The following is a 5,993-nucleotide window of genomic DNA, read 5'->3' on the forward strand; positions in this document are numbered from 1 at the left end:
TTCGCTTTGAAGTGCAAATTCCTCTAAATCATCTCCAGCAGCGGGTTAAAATGAAAAACGCGGTTTTAACTTTTGCATGTCACATTTCTTCGCGTCTACGTGCAGGTACATAAAATTAGGCGTAGCTAGTTTCTAAGTGTACTGTTCAACAACTGAGACGGGCATCGCCTCCGGAGCTGCGGGATTCACCAGCGCCCAGTAACCGAGCACATTACATCACCGGGTTCTCCCGTTGTCACTAAATTTACTCCCTGGGAGAATACTAACATATGAAGTTGATCGTGTTCTTATTCGGGGCCAGAGTCTCAAAGGATTAAAGACTGATTCTTTGTCTTAATTAGTAGAAACTTGGATTCGGTGGCTTATCAAATTATCAAATATCAAACTGACACAACTTATTAGCTTTAAGCTTTCCCCGCCTTCGTCAAACTTGTTGAAAAATACTTCATTATATTTATTTGTAGTTAATTATATTTATTTGTAAATATCGTACGAATTTGATATACTTACAAACTAAACTAAACTAAACTATACTAAAATAGGGCCTAGAATAAAAGTATGTTAACTTCACGCTTTTGTCTCAACTTTTTGAAAATTCTATTACAGTAGGGGAGAGTGGGGTAAGATGAGACGTTTTTTACTCAAGTTGATCTATAGTCAAGGGAATATGAGACTATGGCAAGTGGTTTTAACATATAATGGGTTTCATCTGACTATTCGTAATACAATTTAAGATATCTATAAATGAGTTTTGACTAGTAAGAATTAGAATTTGACTACTGAAAATGACAATTAACGATATCTGTATTTACAATCTTGCTAGTAAGAAGGGCAATTTAAGATATCTAGTTACATTTTGACTAGTTAAAATATCTTTTAAGACCTATTCAATTATGTCAACAGAATCGTCATTTGAAGCGTCACAAATCCGAAATGATAATTAGTGTCTCGCTTAGTCCCTCCTAGCTTCCATGCTCCATGGTTTCCCTGTCGTACGAATTAGTTTGGTTCCATTGCTTAGTTTCGTTTTCTCCACTCCTCGTTTGGTTGTCCACGCCCGTCATTACTTTCACCTGTTCCTCGTTTCTAGGTTTGTTAAATTCATGTATTTAAAATCTGTCTAGGGGACTTTGTCTTGTCTGTATGGGTGTGTTTGGCCGTAAATACGTACTTCGTACTTGCTCTGTATGGGTTTTTTTGGGGGGGGGGGGGGCTTCTCTTATAGCCTGCTTCCCCCGTTTGCTTTCGTGTGCCTTTTGTCATGTGTTCTCGGAATCTCCATGTTGGCTCTATGACGCAGGGCTACCCTAACGACTCTGCATCTGCGTTTTCCCCTACTAAATCTCGCTCTTCTCCGTACATGCGTACATGCGCTCACCGTTACCAAACAAGGAGAGAGCAAGACTCTGGGACGAAACTCCGGCTGTTTCTACACAGTCCGAGTTCGTTACGTATCAGTGCCACCAAAGCAAATCCCTTGTCGCTGCGGGTACATGTCGTCGTCGTTCCCGGAAAAACCAGGAGCCCATGTATTTTGGCAACGAGGTCCCAGATAAGCGCCGAGAGTCTACCCGTCTTCACCAACGCTGCAGGGGGAGTGAATGTCTCAAAGGCATTACTCTTTTTTTTTTTTTTAAAGTACTAAAGTTCAGTTTAACAATGCACTTAACCTATGTAAAAGTATTTAAGAGTTGACTGCAATAATTTAAGCTATGTACTTGGTTGTTAGTCAGTATTTCCCTTACTAACATTAACTTTTTTTTTTCTGCATACTGGAAGACATGAGGTTGGAGGGGGAGGAAATCAATTTCAGCTCGATGGTGGTTTAATGTTTAGAGAACTTGAGTTTTTAATTAAGCCATCTGAGTTTTTCAAACAGCATCCAAGTTTACAGGACTGTTTAGTGTTGGTAGGAATTTACAGAAGAGTAAACCTCTAAAGAACTAGTGGACATCCTGGCTTGGCTATTGGATAGCTGCTGCCTTTTGGTGAGCCTAGCCTACACAATACCCAAAAGCTATTCAGATGTTTCTCACTTCCAGCCTTGGAATGACTGGGGGTGTTCCTTGCTCTGCCACACCTGATGGTGCTGATCTCTGGCAGAGGAGTTGAATCAGGTGTATTTAAGTGATTCACAAACACATAGTGTCCCTTCAGAAGCTGCTGCCAAAGCCCTTTCACAGTAGGGTCGGTGCAACTGACATCACGGAACGTTTCACAAAGCCAACATTACTGGATCAAACTGCTGACAAAAAGCAGGAAAAGCCTTCACCAAAAAAGTTGCTTCTGAAAAGGAGCTTTTCTGGGTGGCCTGTTGGGCAATGAAAGGCAGGGCAGTATTTGCTTGTTTGCAGTGACGAAGTCCTAGACTTGTGGTTTCTGGTAAGCAGTCAAAGGGCAAGTAAATACACTTGTTTTAAAGCTTTCCCATTTTTCAACTTGGTACACTGTTCTGAGGTGACGAGAACAACCACAAGAAAATGAGGACTGTAATTCTGCTTCTCTACATTTGGTCATCTCGGGCTGAAAGTGGTAAGAGCTTGAGTACTCCAGGCAAAGACTTCAATGTAGACTCTTGCAATTTTCTAACATTCTCTGCACAATTGGTCACAGTATTTACAATGTTTGCTGTAGTGACTAAATCTGTTTATAAAATTAAGTGATGCATTCAAAATGATTTGTGAAATATCAAGTATTTCCTGTTCAGCTTGTATGCATTATGCAGGTATGGTACCCTATTTCAGAAAGCTATTTATTAAACATGTGCCATGGGGGGATATAGCTGGACAACTACTTTTTTAGTTCAGCCGTAGCTATGCTCAAAATTCTATTAAATACTTTTTTGGAAGGGGTTGTTACTTGTGCTCTGTACATGTAATGTGGCAGCAGTGTCGGTTCTCTTTATACCTAAACAAATAAACTTGGTTCTGTACTGTTGGGTGAGGGGGACATTAACATTCTGTTCTTTGAGTTCTTCTGGAAGTGCTGCAATTTTTTTACTGAGCAAGAACACATTCAAGACCATTAAACTGAGTACTGATCCTCATGCACTTGCTTGCCTGCCTGATGTAATTAATGTTTTGTTTAACTTGACTGAACTACATGAATCACTAGTGTCTTTGCTTTTCCTCTGACAGTTCCAAAGCCATGTGTGCGCCCAGAACTTGAGGATGGTTTTTTGGTTCCTAAGAAGGATATTTATGAAAATGGTGCTCTTGTTTTTTATGCCTGTGACAAGGGCATGAAGCCTGCAATCCAATCATGGGTGCGAGTGCTAAAATGTGACAATAGCAAATGGTCACACACCCCTGCGTGTATCCGTAAGGACTCTTTACAGCACACAATTCCTTCAGTGTAAAATGGATGGGTCTATAGTAGAGCCTGACTGTTACATGAGTGTTTAGCTCAGTTATAGCTATGCTGTAACTTAATTGCAAAGTGAATTTTCAAACTTTTCTAAGGTTAGAATTTGCCTTGCCTCACACACGAGAAATTTGACACTTACAAACCATTTAAAACCATGAAGCTGTTTTGAGACAATTTGTATTGTAAAACATACCCAAATCAGTTTAAGCTGATTCAGTTTATCTATTACAGAATTGAAGTGAAATTAAGTGTACTGAAATTAAAATTCATGAATTGGGAGCTTCAGGTTCTTTAAACTGTTTAAGTAGAAGCAATATCTAGTTTTTCTTTTTTTTCCCCCCTCTGTTTTAAACTCCAAACCCCAAGTGCTTTAAGGTGTTTGTCCTCTATCCTAGCTCAAAGTGCATGCATTGCCACAGAGGTTCCACATGCTAAGCCAAGGTACCAGTTAGACGGGTGGTACTCTAATACTATGAAGGTTTATTATCAATGTGACAGAGGCTATGAATTTAGGGCAACGGACAGAGCAACATGCACAGATGGGAAATGGACATTACCTGAGTGCATACGTGAGTATACTTTCCCATGTCTGCAAACACAAAATGGCATTTAAAATCAATTGGTGAGTTTAATTATTAACATGCCCTGGCAATGTGTTTTTGAATGCAATTGTGCGGTCATTGAGCAAAGATGATGATTTTTTATTTTTTGCAGGAAAAGCTTATGTTTGTGATCCACCTCCCCGTGTGGACAATGCATTGATTTTAGAACCATACCAGGATGTCTTTGAACATAATCAAAGGGTTACCTATGCATGTAAAAATGGATATAAAATGGTTGGACATGCATATAGTTATTGTGAAGATGGAAGGTGGAGCGATCAATGCAGATGTGGTAAGATTCTCACTTCATGGTGGTATGTTTCTAAATATATTTGAATATAGACCTAATGCACTAAAGTCCCTCCATCAGTGTCTCTGTCCTGAACATACTTCATTAGTGCTATAATGACATTCAGCATCCATAGGGGTATCAACAGTGTTATCAATTAAATGAACAACTGGTTATTTTACCAAATGTATCTGTACACATACATTTTAAAAATGAGAGCTCCAAATATGTCCTAGTGGTGCTCTGATCCAAAACTGACCAGTGATGTACAGGGTACTAGGTGGTGAAATCACTGGGCAAAGTAAGAAGTGTAGTCTGTAAATCTTTAAAACACATCTCTTAGCCATGTGTACACGGTAACATGTATGAGTAGAAGTTGAGCGAATCCGTCTGCAAAGGGAGGCAAGTACATTTGTTGTAGAACGCTAGTTAATCTGAAGATCTGAGTGGAACGAGAAGCAGACCTGTTGGTTTTTTGCCAATGATCAAAACATAAAACCCATTTTCGTCTGTGAACAATGGTGGTGCAAGCCGTAAAGGATTGTAAAACAGAACTGGCTTACTGCCTCCTTGTGGCTTCCTGAGGTAGCAGCAGGATGGATCCTATGCTCTGCATAATTCTTATAAATGCAGGCTAAGGTTCTACTGCTTGGAGCTGAGCTTGAGTGTAGAGTAAGAAAACGACACTCCTGCACTGTGATGCGAAACTAAATGAAAATATGTAGTGACTGGTATCACCTGCTACTTTACAATCCTGAATTGGTATCTACTGTGCTACAGGTCAGATTTGTGGTAGTGTTGCAATGGTCACTCCAATCATTTTATTTCAAAGAAAAAAGTCTGTTAAAGGCCCCACAGCACAGAATGTCTCCATCAGGTAGTAGGAGCCAATTCTTGATGAGCCATTTCCATTGTCTGATATAAATGAAATATGCAGTGCTGAAAATGAATATCAGTGTTAAAAGGCAAAAGCACGGTAGTGTTACAGATCCGGCAGAACATCACTGCTGGAGGATATCCATCAAGTATTACTGTCAGACCCTGTGAGAAAAATGGCTGAAAATGGCTGAATAGCCTGAATAGCTTCTTCAATTGTTCAGTAGATCTAGAAACTGCTGAACTGCTTGCACTATATTATGGTTGCAGTAGAGGAGAGTCCAGCTCCTGAGAAAGAAAAGCCAACAGAAATATCAACGTTGCCTGGTGAGTTACAAGCATATTTGATGCATATTAAATTAAACAACTGAGGTTTTTATTTGTATCACATTATAATGGAACTCCAAAAAACAGAACAACCTTTGATCTAATTAAAATACTTTACAGGTCATAATGCTGGGACATCTGCCCTAGACAAAGGTATGTAGCTAATAGTTATTAACAGTTTACATCATAAATACTGAATAAAAATGTAGAACCCATGAGAGCTAAAAAAAAAAAAGTAACTTATTGCCATTGTAAAATGTAGCTTTCTTTGAATTATTTGATATATCCATTATATATATTTGATATAGGTTTTTATTTGTATCACATTATAATGGAACTCCAAAAAACAGAACAACCTTTGATCTAATTAAAATACTTTACAGGTCATAATGATGGGACATCTGCCCTAGACAAAGGTATGTAGCTAATAGTTATTAACAGTTTACATCATAAATACTGAATAAAAATGTAGAACCCATGAGAGCTAAAAAAAAAAAAAAAAGTAACTTATTGCCATTGTAAAATGTAGCTTT

The sequence above is a fragment of the Electrophorus electricus genome, chromosome 18 (assembly GCF_013358815.1).
Source record: "Electrophorus electricus isolate fEleEle1 chromosome 18, fEleEle1.pri, whole genome shotgun sequence".
Taxonomy (NCBI): domain Eukaryota; kingdom Metazoa; phylum Chordata; class Actinopteri; order Gymnotiformes; family Gymnotidae; genus Electrophorus; species Electrophorus electricus.